This window comes from Bos indicus x Bos taurus, chromosome 5 (assembly GCF_003369695.1).
Source record: "Bos indicus x Bos taurus breed Angus x Brahman F1 hybrid chromosome 5, Bos_hybrid_MaternalHap_v2.0, whole genome shotgun sequence".
NCBI classification, from domain to species: Eukaryota; Metazoa; Chordata; class Mammalia; order Artiodactyla; family Bovidae; genus Bos; species Bos indicus x Bos taurus.
Genome location: NC_040080.1, coordinates 21,271,689 through 21,288,375, shown reverse-complemented (window position 1 = coordinate 21,288,375; position 16,687 = coordinate 21,271,689). Strand labels below are relative to the sequence as shown.

Below are 16,687 nucleotides of genomic sequence, written 5' to 3'. Positions count from 1 at the left end.
ATGTGCATATCTGAGGTTATTGATATTTCTCCCAGCAATCCTGATTCCAGCTTATGGTTCATCCAGCCCCACATTTCACATGATGTACTTTGCACACAAGCTAAATAAGTAGAGTGGGAATATACAGTCGTGACGTACTCCTTTTCCAGTTTGGAACCAGTCTGTTTTTCCATGTCTGGTTATAACTGTTGCTTCTTGATCTGCATACAGATTACTCAGGAGGCAGGTAAGGTGGCCTGGTATTCCCATCTCTTGAAGAATTTTCCACAGTTTGATGTGATCCACACAGTCAAAGGCTTTGGTGTAGTCAATAAAGCAGAAGTAGATGTTTTTCTGGAACTCTCTTGCTTTTTCCATGATCCAGTGGATGTTGGCAATTTGATCTCCGATTCCTCTGCCTTTTCTAAATCCAGCTTGAACATCTGGAAGTCCTCAGTTCACATACTGTTGAAGCCTGGCTTGGAGAATTTTGAGCATTACCTTGCTAGCGTGTGAGATGAGTGCAATTGTGAAGTAGTTTGAACGTTCTTTGGCATTGCCTTTCTTTGGGGTTGGAATGAAAACCGACCTTTTCCAGTCCTGTGGCCACTGCTGAATTTTCCAAATTTGCTGGCATATTGACTGCAGCACTTTCACAGCATCATCTTTTAGGATTTGAAATAGCTCAACTGGAATTCCATTACTTCCACTTTGTTCGTAGTGATGCTTCTTAAGGCCCACTGGACTTCACATTCCAGGATGTCTAGTTCTAGGTGAGTGATCACACCGTCATGGTTATCTGGGTCATGCAGATCTTTTTTGTATAGTTCTTCTGTATATTCTTGCCACCTCTTCTATCTTCTGCTTCTGTTAGGTCCATACCATTTCTGTCCTTTATTGTGCCCATCTTTGCATGAAATGTTCCCTTGGTATCAATAATTTTCTTGAAGAGATCTCTAATCTTTCTCGTTCTATTATTTTCCTCAATTTCTTTGCATTGAGCACTGAGGAAGGCCTTCTTATCTCTCCTTGCTATTCTTTGGAACTCTGCATTCAGATGGGTATTTCTTTTCTTTTCTCCTTTGCCTGTTGCTTCTCTTCTTTTCTCAGCTCCTTGTAAGGCGTCCTCAGACAACCATTTTGCCTTTTTGCATTTCTTTTTATTGGGGATGGTCTTGATCACTGCCTCCTGTCACAAATGTCACAAACCTCCATCCATAGATCTTCAAGGCACTCTGTCTATCAGATCTAATCCCTTGAATTTATTTCTCACTTCCATTGTATAATCATAAGGGATTTGATTTAGGTCATACCTGAGTAGTTGGGGAGTTGGACTGTGAAGAAAGCTGAGCACTGAAGAATTGATGCTTTTGAGCTGTGGTGTTGGAGAAGACTCTTGAGAGTCCCTTGGACTGCAAGGAGATCCAACCAGTCCATCCTAAAGGAGATGAGTCCTGGATGTTCTTTGAAAGGAATGATGCTAAAGCTGAAACTCCAGTACTTTGGCCACCTCATGCAAAGAGTTGACTCATTGGAAAAAACTCTGATGCTGGGAGGGATTGGGAGCAGGAGGAGAAGGGGATGACAGAGGATGAGATGGCTGGATGGCATCACCGACTTGATGGACGTGAGTTTGAGTGAACTCCAGGAGTTGGTGATGGACAGGGAGGCCTGGCGTGCTGCAATTCATGGGGTCGCAAAAAATCGGACACGACTGAGCGACTGAACTGAACTGAACTGAACTGAGTAGTCTAGTGATTTTCCCTACTTTCTTCAATTTAAGTCTGAATTTAGCAATAAGGAGTTCATGATCAGAGCCACAGGCAGCTCTCGGTGTTGTTTTTGCTGACTGCATAGAGCTTCTCCATCTTCGACTGCAAGGAATATAAGCAATCTGATTTCAGTATTGACCATCTGGTGATGTCCATGTGTAGAGTCGTCTCTTGTGTTGTTGGAAGAGGGTGTTTGCTATGACATTCTCTTGGTAAAACTGTTAGTCTTTGCCCTGCTTCATTCTGTACTCCAAGGCCAAACTTACCTGTTACTCTAGGTATATCTTGACTTTCTACTTTTGCATTCCAGTCCCCTATGCTGAAAAGGACATCTTTTTTTGGTGTTAGTTCTAAAAAGTCTTCTAGGTACTTCACAGAATCGTTCAACTTCAGCTTCTTCAGCATTAGTGGTTGGGGCATAGACTTGGATTACTGTGATATTGAATAGTTTGTCTTGGAAATGAACAGAAATAATTCTGTCATTTTTGAGATTGTACCCAGGTACTGCATTTTGGACTGTTTTGTTCACGATGAGAGGTACTTCATTTCCTCTAAGCAATTCTTGCCTACAGTAGTACATACAATGGTCATCGGAATTAAATCCATTCCAGTCCATTTTAGTTCACTGATTTCTAAAATGTCAATGTTCACTCTTGCCATCTCCTGTTTGACCACTTTCAATTTACCATGATTTGTGGACCTAACATTCCAGGTTCCTATGCAATGTTGTTCTGTACAGCATCAAACTTTATTTCCATCACCAGTCACATCCACAACTGTGCATTGTTGTCTCTTTGGCTTTGTCTCTTCATTCTTTCTGGAGTTATTTCTCCACTCTTGTCCATTAGCATATTGGGCACCTACTGACCTGGGGAATTCATCTTTCGGTGTCATAACTTTTTGCCTTTTTATACTGTGCATGGGGTTCTCAGGGCGAGAATACTGAAGTGGTTTTCCATTCCTTTCTCCAGTGGACCATGTTTTGTCAGAACTCTCCATCATGACCCATTCGTCTTGGGTGGCCCTACATGGCATAGCTCATAGTTTCACTGAGATAGACAAGGCTTTGGTCCATGTGATCAGTTTGATTAGTTTTCTGTGATTGTGGTTTTCATTCTGTCTGCCCTCTGATGGAGAAGGATAAGAGACTTATGGAAGCTTCCTGATGAGAAGACTAACTTTGGGGGAAACTGGGTCTTGTTCTGAAGAGCAGGGTCATGTTCAGTAAATATTTAATATTATTTTCTCTTGATGGGACGGGCTGTGTTCCCCCTCTGTTGTTTGGCCTGAGGCCAAACTATGGTAGCGGTAATGAAGATAATGGTGACCTTCTTCAAAAGAACTTTCCACGCACTATCGTATTCAGTGCCTATGACCCTGCAGCAGGTCACTGTTGACTCACACCTGTGCCAGAGACTCCTGTACACTCACAGGCAAGTCTGGCTCAGTCTCTTATGTAGACACTGTTCTTTTCTCCTGGCTCCTGGTGTGCACAAGGTTTTGTTTATGCCCTCCAAGAGTCTGTGTCCCCAGTCCTGTGGAAGTTCTGTAATCAAATACCACTGGCCTCCAAAATCATATTCCCTGGGGGTTCTCAGCCCCTTTGCCAGATCCCTAGGTTGGGAAATCTGTTGTTGGTCCTATAATTTTCTCAACAGTGTGAGAACTTATTTGGTATAATTGTTCTGCAGTTTGTGGGTCGTCTGCTCGGTGGCTCTATGTTGGAGCTAATGGTGACCTCCTCTAAGAGGGCTGATGCCACACACTGTATGACCCAAGTCTGCTGCAGCCAGAGCCCCTGTCTCCACAGCAGGCCACTGCTGACCCATGTCTCTGCAGGGACAAACACACAAAGGCAGATTGAGACAAACACTCAAAGGCAGGTCTGGCTCAGTCTCTGTGGGATCCCTGGGTCCTGGTGTGCACAAGATTTTGTTTGAGCCCCCTGAGCATCTTTGGTAGGTATGGGGTTTGATTCTAAATGTGATTTCATCCCTTCTACCCTCTTGGTGTGCATCTCCTTTATCCTTGGACATGGGGTATCTCTTTTTAGTGGGATCCAACATTTTCCTGTCGATGCTTGCTCAGCAGCGAGTTGCAACTTTGGAGTTCTCTCAGGAGAAGATGAGTGCACGTCCTTCTTTTCTTCAATATGACTACATTTTTATCCATTAAGATAGAATTTAACTTCAAGTCAAACCCAAGTCTCCTGCATTACAGGTGGATTCTTTGCCAGCTGAGCCACCAGGGAAGCCCAAGAATACTGGAGTGGGTAGACCTATCCTTCTCCAGCAGATCTTGCTGACCCAGGAATCGAACTGAGGTCTCCTTCATTGCAGGGAGATTCTTTACCAGCTGAGCTACCAGGGAAGCCTGTTCAATACTTAACACTCAATAAACGCTGGCAGAGCAGAAAATGGGCATTCAGTAAATGCTGATTGGGATTTCCCTGGTGGTATAGTGGATAAGAATCTGCCTGCCAGAGCAGGGGACTGTTCAGTCCCTGGTCTGGGACGATCCCACGTGCCTCAGAGCAACAGAGTCAGTGGGCCACGGCTACTGAGGCCTGCATGCCTAGAGTCTGTGCTTTGCCACAGGACAAGCCACTGCCATGAGAAGCCCAACACCCCAACAAAAGAGTGGCCCCCGCTCACCACAACTAGAGAAAGTCTGCATGCAGCAACAAAGACCCAGTGCAGCCAAAAATAAATAAATAAATGTATTTTAAAAGCTGACTGAATTAATGGTGAGGTATAAATAGCCATCTGGTAAGGATGGATGAACTGAAGATTGCTGAAAATGAGTAAGAGGGCCAGAACTGTGAGACAGAGGTAATAATGGAAATTATAAGAAAATGGACACTTGGAGAGAAGAGCAAAATAAGAATGATCCAGTCACCTTATTCACATGTAAATGAGTGGAGCCAATCACACATGTATACCTCCTGCTTATATCTTTTGTTTAATGAGGATTTTCTATTTAGTATGTATGTTGGTGTTTCCATGTCTGAGCATGATTTCCAGAGTTTTCTCTATCTCAGAAAATTTAAAAACTCACCATTTATTGAATTGTTCATTAAGATTAGAGTATACATTTTTGAATCCCCCTTTGTTCTGGACGGAGGTTCTTGACATTGTACAGGAGACAGGGGTCAAGACCATCCCCATGGAAAAAAAAATGCAAAAAAGCAAAATGGCTGTCTGAGGAGGCCTTACAAATAGCTATGAAAAGAAGAGAAGCAAAAAGCAAAAGAGAAAAGGAAAGATATAAGCATCTGAATGCAGAGTTCCAAAGAATAGCGAGGAAAGATAAGAAAGCCTTCCTCAGCAATCAATGCAAAGATATAGAGGAAAACAACAGAATGGGAAAGACTAGAGATCTCTTTAAGAAAATTAGAGATACCAAGGGAGTATTTCATGCAAAGATGGGCTCGATAAAGGACAGAAATGGTATGGACCTAACAGAAGCAGAAGATATTAAGAAGAGGTGGCAAGAATACACAGAAGAACTGTACAAAAAAGATCTTCATGACCAAGATAATCACGATGGTGTGATCACTGACCTAGAGCCAGACATCCTGGAATGTGAAGTCAGGTGGGCCTTAGAAAACATGACTATGAACAAAGCTAGTTGAGGTGATGGAATTCCAGTTGAGCTATTCCAAATCCTGAAAGATGATGCTGTGAAAGTGCTGCAGTCAATATGCCACCAAATTGGGAAGACTCAGCAGTGGCCACAGGACTGGAAAAGGTCAGTTTTCATTCCAATCCCAAAGAAAGGCAATGCCAAAGAATGCTCAAACTACCGCACAATGGTACTCATCTCACATGCTAATAAAGTAATGCTCAAAATTCTCCAAGCCAGACTTCAGCAATACGTGAACCGTGAACTTCCAGATGTTCAAGGTGGTTTTAGAAAAGGCAGAGGAACCAGAGATCAAATTGCCAACATCCACTGGATCATGGAAAAAGCAAGAGAGTTCCAGAAAAACATCTATTTCTGCTTTATTGACTATGCCAAAGCCTTTGACTGTGTGGATCACAGGAAACTGTGGAAGATTCTGAAAGAGATGGAAATACCAGATCACCTGACCTGCCTTTTGAGAAACCTATATGCAGGTGAGGAATCAACAGTTAGAACTGGACATGGAACTGGTTCCAAATAGGAAAAGGAGTACATCAAGGCTGTATATTGTCACCCTGCTTATTTAACTTCTATGCAGAGTACATCATGAGAAACTCTGGGCTGGAAGAAGCACAAGCTGGAATCAAGATTGCCGGGAGAAATCTCAATAACCTCAGATATGCAGATGACACCATCCTTATGGCAGAAAGTGAAGAGGAACTAAAAAGCCTCCTGATGAAAGTGAAAGAGGAGAGTGAAAAAGTTGGCTTAAAGCTCAACATTCAGAAAACAAAGATCATGGCACCTGGTCCCATCACTTCATGGGAAATAGATGGGGAAACAGTGGAAACAGTGTTAGACTTGATTTTTGGGGGCTCCAAAATCACTGCAGATGGTGACTGCAGCCATGAAATTAAAAGACGCTTACTCCTTGGAAGTATGAAGTATCTAGGACCAACCTAGATAACATATTGAAAAGCAGAGATATTACTTTGCCAACAAAGGTTCGTCTAGTCAAGGCTATGGTTTTTCCTGTGGTCATGTATGGATGTGAGAGTTGGACTGTGAAGAAAGCTGAGCACGGAAGAATTGATGCTTTTGAACTGTGGTGTTGGAGAAAACTCTTGAGAGTCCCTTGGTCTACAGGGAGATCCAATCAGTCCATTCTGAAGGAGATCAGTCCTGGGATTTCTTTGGAAGGAGTGATGCTAAAGCTGAAACTCCAGTACTTTAACCACCTCATGTGAAGAGTTGACTCATTGGAAAAGTCTCTGATGCTGGGAGGGATTGGGGGCAGGAGGAGAAGGGGACGACAGGATGAGATGGCTGGATGGCATCACTGACTCGATGGACGTGAGTCTGAGTAAACTCCGGGAGTTGGTGATTGACAGGGAGGCCTGGTGTGCTGCGATTCATGGGGTCGCAAAGAGTTGGACATGACTGAGTGACTGAACTGAACTGAACTGAACTTGTCCTGTCTATATATATTTAAATTTTTTTCTAGGTCTTAAAGGTTATAACTTTTGTGACTATGGTGACTCCTTTACAAAAAGAAGATTTTTAAACAGAATTCTGTGTATCAGAATGGGTATTCAGCAAGATACTCAGGTGTTGCAGGAATTACAAAAATGAGTATGCCACAGTCTCTACTTTGAGGAAATCAGGGTCCATGGGGAAGCAGAGTAGAAGAAGCCATAACACAAAGCTCAGATTTGTTCATTTGGCTTTTATTCATCAGTTATGACGTAAAGGATGGGCAGAAAATTTGACTGATGAGCCTTCATTCTTTCATTTTTTTAAATTGAGGTAAAATTCACATAACATAAATTAACCACCAACCATTCTTAAATGTACAATTCAGTGGCATGCAGTACAGTTCTTCCTATTTTAAAAGAGCTCTGAAGGAAATAAAACTATCAATAGCAAAGACTCCAGAGAACTGAAGTGCCCCAGTCTTCAAATGCTCGACATCACATGGTACCCAAATTCTTTCTGTTCTAAGGATGCCCAATTTCTGCTTGGTTTGCTAACAATGCTGAGCAAGCAAGCCATCTATACACTACTGCTGCTACTGCTAAGTCACTTCAGTCGTGTCCGACTCTGTGCGACCCCAAAGACGGCAGCCCACCAGGCTCCCCCGTCCCTGGGATTCTCCAGGCAAGAACACTGGAGTGGGTTGCCATTTCCTTCTCCAATGCATGAAAGTGAAAAGTGAAAGTGAAGTCGTGTCCGACTCTTAGCGACCCCATGGACTGCAGCCTACCCGGCTGCTCCGCCCATGGGATTTTCCAGGCAAGAGTACTGGAGTGCGGTGCCATCGCCTTCTTCGATCTATACACTATGTGGCCTATATTTCTTGAGTAGAACGTGTATTCGGTGCTAGTATCAAGTTTGGAGTTCTCCCAGCCGAGTGTTTTCTTCAGGGTCTTCTATGTAAATTCCTTGTGGGCCAGTAACCAAAGTAGGTGGCTCATTACTGTATCCCTAGAGGAAAACCCAGCACATAGATTATTTTAAAAGCATTTGTGAATGATTGATTACTTACTCCGGAGATTTTTATGTTCAATTATTCCCTATCTATTGCCTCATGGTCAGTATTAACTGGGGCACTCAGTAAAGGTTTGGGGTTGCGATTGTCCCTGTGCCCAAGGTCAAATCCTGGCCATTTTGAGCACCGAAGAAGGCAACTGTTACTGAGTTGCACAGAAGGTGGCGCTGTTGCGCCTCATCGTGATTGCATTATCACCTGGACAGGCAGGTCTCTTATACCTGACTGTCTAGCAATCGCTTGAGAAGGAAATGAATAAGTTGATCAGCAACAAGTCCAGCTTTTACAATTTCGGCAGAGGTTTCCTTCTGGTTCCGGTGTGGTGAGGCCCGGAAACCTCAGTGCCCGCAGACTTTTCCTTTTGTGGGGAGCCCGCCCAAACTCCATCCTTTGCCCGCGGCCACGCCCCACAGTGGGAAGGAGGGACTGAAAAGCATTTCCTTGAGGCCGGCACAACTTGCCCTACGCAAAACGAGTTTTTTTTTTTTTTTTTCCCCCTTCCCTGGCTGAGCCAGTTTCATCTGAAATACGGAGTGACCGGAGGAGGAACCGGAGGAGGGACAAGGTACTGGAAATGGTTTGGGGGTATGAAGGATGAGAGGAGGATGGTAGTGATGCGGCCGAAAGGGGGATGGCTGTGGGTGGCTGTCTGTATTTATGTGAACAAACAGCAATCACCAGGTGAATGAATCTGTATTTCTTCCGAACAGGCATCTTGCGAGTTTGGGCTTCTGTCTTTTTTTAAGACAGAATTTTGGCAATTTTCAGCCATTTGGGCAAGGAGAGAGGCAGCCAGAAAGCGAAGGGATGAGGGGTCTCTGTGTATTCGTGGAGAGGAGGCCATCGTGAGAGGGGAGATAGAAACAGTCTAGTACAGGAATTACTTGTCACAGGACAGTAAGGTCGTTCAGTCCGCCTTTGGGCTCAGCTCAGCTTCTCATCTGCTAAGCATAATTAAGAATGGTAATTATCTCTTGTAGTTGTTGTGATATTTAAGTGAGATAATATCTGTAATCACGCTTAAAAATTGTAGTGTGATATGCTATTCTTTGTTTACCGGAATTTCAGTTTTCTTCTTGTTTTCTCTTTTTCTTTGTATTGAAGTGTAGTTGATTTAAAATACTATATTAGTATCAGATGTGCAGCATAGTGATTGATTTTTTATAGTATTATTATAGGTTTCATTCACTCCATTAAAAGTTAGTACAAAATAATGGCTATAATTCCCTGTGCTGTACAATATGCTTATCTATTTTATATTGAGTAGTTTGTGTCTCTTAATCCTCTACTCCTGTCTTGCCCTTTCTCCCTTCTCTTTCCCCACTAGTAACTACTAGTTTTTTTTCATATCTGTGGGTCTGTTTTGTTTTGCTATGTACATTCATTTGCTTTATTTTTTATATTCCACAAGTAAGTGTGAATACAGTATTTGTCTTTGTCTGACTTATTTCACTATGCATAATATTCTCTAGGTTCATCTATGTTGCTGCAAATAGCAGAATTTCATTCTTTTTTATGGCTGAGTAATGCTGAGTAAAATTACTCAGCTATATATATATATATATATATATATTTATACCATGTCTTTTTTTATCCACTTATCTGTTGATTGCCACTTGGGTTGCTTCTATTGCAATATACTTTGTATATCGTATATAATGTTGCCTTGAACATTGGGTCACATGAATCTTTTCAAATTAGTGTTTTTGTGTTTCCAGATAGACACCCAGGAGTGGACTTGCTGGGTATTATGGTGGGTTTGGGCTTGCCAGTTCGCTCAGTGGTAAAGAATCCACCTGCAAATGGAGAGGCAGGTTTGATCCCTGGATTGGGAAGATCCCCTGGAGAAAGAAATGAAAATCCACTTCAGTATTCTTGCCTGGGAAATCCCATGGACAGAGGAGCCTGGCGGGCTGCAGTCCATGGAGTCACAAGATAGTCAGACACGACTCAGTGACTAAACAACAAGAGGGTCGTTCTGTGTTTAGTTTTTTGAGGAACATCCATATTGTTTCCATAGCAGCTACACCAATTTTTGTTTCCACCAAGAGTGTACAAGAGTTCCCTTTTTTCTACCTCCTTTCCAACATTTGTTATTTACAGCCATTCTGACAGGTGTGAGGTGACAGTGATTTTGATTTGCGTTGTCCTGCTGATTAGTGTTGTTGGGCATCTTTTCATGTGCCTCTTAGCAATCTGTATGTCTTTGGGAAAATGTCTATGTAGGTCTTCTGACCATTTTTTGATTGGGTTATTTTTTAATATTGAATTGTGTGAACTGTTTGTATATTTTGGATATTAAGCCTTTGTTAGTTGTATCATTTTTAGACATTTTCTTCCATTCCATACATTGTCTTTTTGTTTTTTGGTGCTTCCTTTGCTGTGCAAAAGCCTCTAAGTTCAATTAGATTCCATTTGGGCTTTTTGCTTTTATTTCTTTATTTCTTTTTCTTTTTTTGCTTTTATTTCTTTTGTCTTAGGAGAATGATCCAAGAGAATATCGTTATAATTTGTGTCAAAGAGTGTTCTACCTATGTTTTCTTTTAGAAATTTTATGATTTCAGGTCTTACATTTTGGTCTTTAAACCACTTTGAATTTCTTGTGTAAAGAAATGTTCTGATCTCACTGCTTTATGTTGTTATTGTTATTCAGTCACTTTATGTTGTTGTTGTTGTTGTTCAGTGTCTGATTCTTTCTGACCCCCATGGACTGCAGCAGGCCAGGCCTCCTTGTCCCTCACTATCTCCCAAAGTTTGCCCAAGTTCATGTCCACTGAGTCAATGATACCATACTATTTTGATTACTATAGATTTGTTGTCTAGTCTAAAGTCAGGGAGAGTGATTTCTCCACGTCTCTTCTTTCTCAAGATTGGTTATTTGGCTCTTTTGTGTTTCTATAACAATTTCTTAACTATTTGTTCTACTTCTATGAAAAATGGTTTGATGGCATCACCGATCAATGGACATGAACCTGGGCAAACTCCAGGAGATGGTGAGGGACAAGGAGGCCTGGTGTGCTGCAGTCCATGGGGTCACAAAGAGTTGGACATGACTTGGTGAACAACAACTATAAAAAATGCCATTGATATTTTGGCAGAGATTGCATTGAATCTGTAAATTGCCTTAGTTAGTATGGTAATTTTAACAACATAGATTCTTCCAATTCAGGAACATGATATAGCTTTTCATCTGTTTGTGTTATCTCCAGTTTCCTTCATCAGCATCTTATAGTTTTTGGAGTATATTTCTTTTGTCTCCTTAGGCAGGTTTATTCCTCGGTGTTTTATTCTTTTTGAAATGATTATAAATGAGTTTTGATCCCCTTCCCTCTCTCTTCTCTCCCTGGAAACCCTTTAATGAAAATATTGGTGCATTTAATCTTATCCAAGAGATCTCTTAGGTTGATTTTATTTTTTAAAATTTGCTTCTCGTTTTGCTTTTATGATCAAGTGATTTCCATTACTCTATCTTACAGATCACTTATGCATTCTACCATATCACTTAATCTGCTATTTATTCTTTCTAGTGTGCTTTTTGTTATTGAATTCTCCATTTTTTAGAGTTTTTAGAAATATTTTCTAGTTAAAATTCTCACTGTGTTCATTTATTCTCTTCTCTAATTTAGTTAACATTCTTATTACTAATGCTTTGAATTCTTTCTCTGGTAATTGTTTATTTCTGTTTTATTATATTTTTTCAGGATATTTTTCTTGCTGTTTCAATTGAGAGCAGTTCCTCTGCCTTTTTTTTGTTTGTTTGTTTTGTTTAACTTTCTCTGACCTAAATTCAGGTGAAATAGTTACCTCTTGCAGTCTTAAAGGGGTGTTCTTGGGCGGGAGCATCTCTGTGTAGACTCGGTGTGCCCTGTGCCTTTGGTGGGAGAGCTGGATTTAATGCGGATGTAATCACATCTTTCCTCAGGGTGTGCTGGAAGCTTGGAGAAGGCAATGGCACCCCACTCCAGTACTCTTGCCTGGAAAATCCCATGGATGGAGGAGCCTGGTGGGCTACAGTCCATGGGGTCTCTAAGAGTCGGGCATGACTGAGCGACTTCACTTTCACTTTTCACTTTCATGCATTGGAGAAAGAAATGGCAACCCACTCCAGGGTTCTTGCCTGGAGAATCCCAGGGACAGGGGAGCCTGGTGGGCTGCCGTCTATGGGGTCGCACAGAGTCGGACACGACTGAAGTGACTTAGCAGCAGTGCTGGAAGCTGCCATCTTAATAGGAGGTCAGGCTGGACATGTAGGGGCAAGAGCCGAAGCTGGTGTGAGCAGGAACTTCCCCTCTTCCCAGTGGCCATGACTGCTCTATTGTGGATAAGGGCTAATTCCAAGTTGTTGAAGCAGAATTCCTGAGGGCTGGGCCAAGCTGGCTTGGTTTCCTTGTGTTTATTTTTTAAAGGTTATTTATTTATGTATTTTGGCTGTGCTGTCTCTCTGTTGCCACTGGCTTTTCTCTGGTTGCAGCGAGCAGGGCTAGTCTTTGCTGTGGTGCTTGGGCTTCTCATTGCGGTGCTTCTCTCATTACATAGCAAGGGCTCTAGGGAGCATGGGCTTCAGTAGTTGCTGCATGGGAGCTCAGTCACTGGGGCTCCTGGGTTCTAATCACAGGCTCCGTAGAGGTGGCACATGGGCTTAATTGCTCCACAACATGTGGGATCTTCCTGGACCAGGGATTGAACCTGTGTCTCCTGCATTGGTAGGTGGATTCTTTATCGCTGAGCCACTAGGGAAGCCCCTCTGTTTCCTCTAAGTGTGTTTTCCCCTCTCTTTCTTCTGGGACCCTTGTCCTACAGGGAGTAGTGTTGAAGCAAGGGGGTCCACGGGGTCTGTCCACTCATTCCAGTCACAGACAGAGATCCGAATTGTCTCTGATGGGCTACCTGTGCCAATGCCTACGGTCATTTCTCTCACTCTGCTCAGATGTAGCTTTGGGTTCAAGTCCCTTTGTCCCTCATGGCTGATCACTGTCCATCCCTGTTGTGGAGCATCACCTCAGGGCAGGCTGAGTGAGCTGGGGTAGGGGCTTCCCTGGTGGCTCAGTGGTAAAGAATCCACCTGCAGTGCAGGAGCCTCAGGCTCCATCCCTAAGTTGGAAAGATCCACTGGAGGAGGGCATAGCAACCCACTCCAGTATTCTTGCCTGAAGAATCCCATGGACAGAGGAACCTGGTGGGCTCAGTCCCTGGGGTCACGAAGAGTTGGACATGACTGAAATGACTTGGTGGGCAGGCAGGAGCTATGGTGGGTCGGCCACCTCAAAGATCTGGGCTGCTTCTGAGGTACTGTTGAATAAGCTCTGACAATGGCTCCTGCTGCCTCACCCAGGCTCTGCCCCACCCAGATCACCCCTGCGTTTCCCACAGCTGAGCTTTCTTCCTGGTCATGGCCACCCAGATCCAGTGTCACGCTGTGACCCAGGGTAAATGGGGGCTGGCTCATTCCCCCTGCGTCAGCTGGGGCGTGCGCCCAGGCTGTCTCGGGAAAATTGGGGCCACAGCACCTCCACTCCACCTGTGGGGGCAGGCCAGTGCATGTGCGCTCCTCCTGAGTAAGTCCAGGTTCCCCACAGCTCTCCTGTTAGTCCTGGTGGTCTTCCCACCTGCCAAGGGGACCCATCTCCCCAACAGAGGACCCCAGGACTGGGGTGCCCGATATGTGGCTTGAATTGCCCACTCCCCAGCATGGCTCTCTACCCGTGTGATCTTCCTTTTCCTCCCAAGTCCTGACCTGATCACTTTAATTCTCTTCTTACTGGATTAAGTGTTCATCTTTCTTACAGCCTTGGTTGTGCAGGAACTTGGTTTCTGTCAGTCTCTAGTTTTCAGTGAGAATTGTTCCATATGTAGATGAATTTTAGACGTGTTCATGGGGGGAGGTGCTCTCCGCCTCCTCCTATTCCACCATCTTGATGCCATCTTTGTCTTTCCTTTTTCTTTTTTTTTTTTTAAAGATTTTTAAAAATGTGGGCCATATGTTTAAGTCTTTATTGAATTTGTGATAATATTGCTTCTGCTTTATGTTTTGACTTTTTGGCCTCAAGGCATGTGGGAGCTTAGTTCCCTGACCAGGGATTGAACACACACCCCGTGCATTGGAAGGTGGATTCTTAACCACTGGACCACCAGGGAAGTTCCTCTTTTTCTTAATTTGTTGGTCCTTTTCATCAGTCTCTCAGCCTCATTCCCATTTTGTCTCCTTTCTTACCCTTTTATTTCTGTGTTTGTGGATTCCTGTTATGAATCCTCTCCTCATCTGAGCTGTTCACACATTTGAGACCAAGCTTTCTTCCCCCTAGTTACTGACAGCTATTGGTAGCTGTGGTGATAAAGGCATTAAGCTACTGTAATGTGTAACACACCCACACTGAAATTCACCTGGAAAAAGCCCTGTTTCCAAGTGTTAGGGATACAGCTAGGAGGAAAATAGCCAAAGTCCCCAAATTCTTGTTCTCATGAAGACTTTCATGCTTCTCTTCTAGCTCCCCACCAGGCTACTGCTCTATGTCTGCTTCTGGGCTGTGCTAATAAACGTGCATGGGCTTCTCTGGTGGCTCAGTGGTAAAGAATCTGCCTGCAATGCAGGAGCCACAGGAGATGTGGGTCTGATCCCTGGGTCAGGAGGGCATGGCAACCCCCTCCAGTATTCTTGCCTGGAGAATCCCCATGGACAGAAAAGCCTGGCAGGCTACAGTCCATAGGGTCGAAAAGAGTCAGACACGACTGAAGCGACTTAGCATGCATGCACGCATGCAATAAAAGGGCATAAAGAAGCTGAGTATGCCATCAGGGAAATTACTGTCTGGTTGGAAAGAAACTGATGACTGTAGGCAAACTGATTAAGTACTGAATAAGTAGGTGAGGTATTCAGTCTTTATATTAGCCTATCATCTGCGGAAAATAAAAGTAGAAGGGAATAAGTGTACACAAAGGAAAAGGAGATATGACACAGATACCTGTGTAGTGTGGAAAGAGTCTTGTGTAGAATGGAAGGAGTCCAGGGGCCTGAAATCTGGTTTTAATGCCAGTTTTAAGCACTGGCACTCTTTTTGTTAGCCAAGAACAAGGTACTTACGTCAATGTACTTTATTGTTTTATTGTTATTATTATCTTTCTGTCTTAGAAAATGAAGAGTTGAGATAGACTGGCAAATCTTGGGAGATTCTTTGATTAAAAAAATGAGTCTTTTATTTTTGAATTTCTTGTAAGTTCTCTGAGTTTCCTAACCAGAATGATCATGAGGAGAATAGGTTAGAATTTAGCTGCAGAGACTGTCAGCTCTGGTTAAGGAAAAGGAAGTGGGGATAAAGTGAAGGGGTTCCTATCCATGCCTTGACTTCAGCTCAATTTCCTAAAGTTACTCTTACACTCCTAAGCTCAGGGAGCCTTCTCCACAACTTTCCCCTGCTTACAACTCCAGGTGAACTGGGCAATGTATACTCCAGCTATACCATGCTGTGAAAGTCACTTCTAAAAAGTGAGATTCCAGGGAACAAGGGTTTCCTTGATGCTCATGGTTTATTTAACCCTCATCAGTCTAAGTTCTATCTCAGATTTTAAGCATTAGGTTTGCCCCTTCCACACCTGCTGCTGCTGCTAAGTCTCTTCAGTCGTGTCCGACTCTGTGCGACCCCATAGACGGCAGCCCACCAGGCTCACCAGTCCCTGGGATTCTCCAGGCAAAAACACTGGAGTGGGTTGCCATTTCCTTCTCCAGGGCATGAAACTGAAAAGTGAAAGTGAAGTCGCTCAGTCATGTCTGATCCTTATCGACCCCATGGACTGCAGCCCACCAGGCTCCTCCGTCCATGGGATTTTCCAGGCACGCATACTGGAGTGGGTTGCCATTGCCTTCTCGGCTGCCACACCTAATCTGCACTTAATTTGTTTTCTAATTTATAATAATAACCTTTTTTGGCATTGAGGTAGCCAGTTGCCAACATAGCTAATTCTTTTTCTTTTTAATTAAAGTATAATTGACCTACAACATATGTTAGTTCCAGGTGGACAAAATAGTAATTTGATAATTCTATGCATTTCAAAAGGATCAATACAATAAGTCTAGTTATCATACACGGTTATTACAATATTATTGACTATATTCCCCATGTTATATATTTCATCCACATGACTCGTTTATTTTATAACTGGAAGTCTCACCTGTTTCACCCATCACCTCACCCTCTTCCCCTTTGGCCACTACCTGTTTTTGTCTGTATCTGTGAGTCTATTTCTGTTTTGCTAGGTTTAGTCATTTGCTTTCTTTTTCAGATTTCACATATAAGTGAAATCATATGGTATTTTTCTGTCTTTCTCTGTATGATTTGTTTCACCTACCATACCTTCTATATCCATTAATGTTGTCATAAATGGTAAGATTTCATTCTTTTCGTGACAGAGTAATTTTCCATTCTCTATGTCTGTCTGTGTATCTATCTCACATATTCTTTATCCATCCACCTATTTAGGCCTTCCCTGATAGCTCAGTTGGTAAAGAATCCACCTGCAATGCAAGAGACCCCAGTTTGATTCCTGGATCGAGAAGATCCACTGGAGAAGGGATAGGCTACCCACTCAAGTATTCTTGGGCTTTCCTTGTAGCTCAGCTGGTAAAGAATCCACTTGCAATGCGGGAGACCTGGGTTCAATCCCTGGATTGGGAAGATCCCCTAGAGAAACGAAAAGCTACCCACTCCAGTACTCTGGCCTGGAAAAATCCATGAACTGTATAGTCCATGGGGTCACAAAGGGTCAGACATGA

General features: G+C 43.1%; 1 protein-coding gene across 2 annotated transcripts in view; it reads left to right on the top strand.

The window, feature by feature from the left end:
* The first annotated feature begins 8,168 nt into the window (after positions 1 to 8,168).
* Positions 8,169 to 16,687, top strand: part of STYK1 (serine/threonine/tyrosine kinase 1) — a 53,219-nt gene continuing 44,700 nt past the window's right edge. For both annotated transcript variants that reach the window (XM_027541343.1, XM_027541344.1), the window contains exon 1: positions 8,169 to 8,488. The gene's annotated coding sequence lies outside the window, so the exon portion shown is untranslated. The remainder of the gene's footprint in view (positions 8,489 to 16,687) is intronic.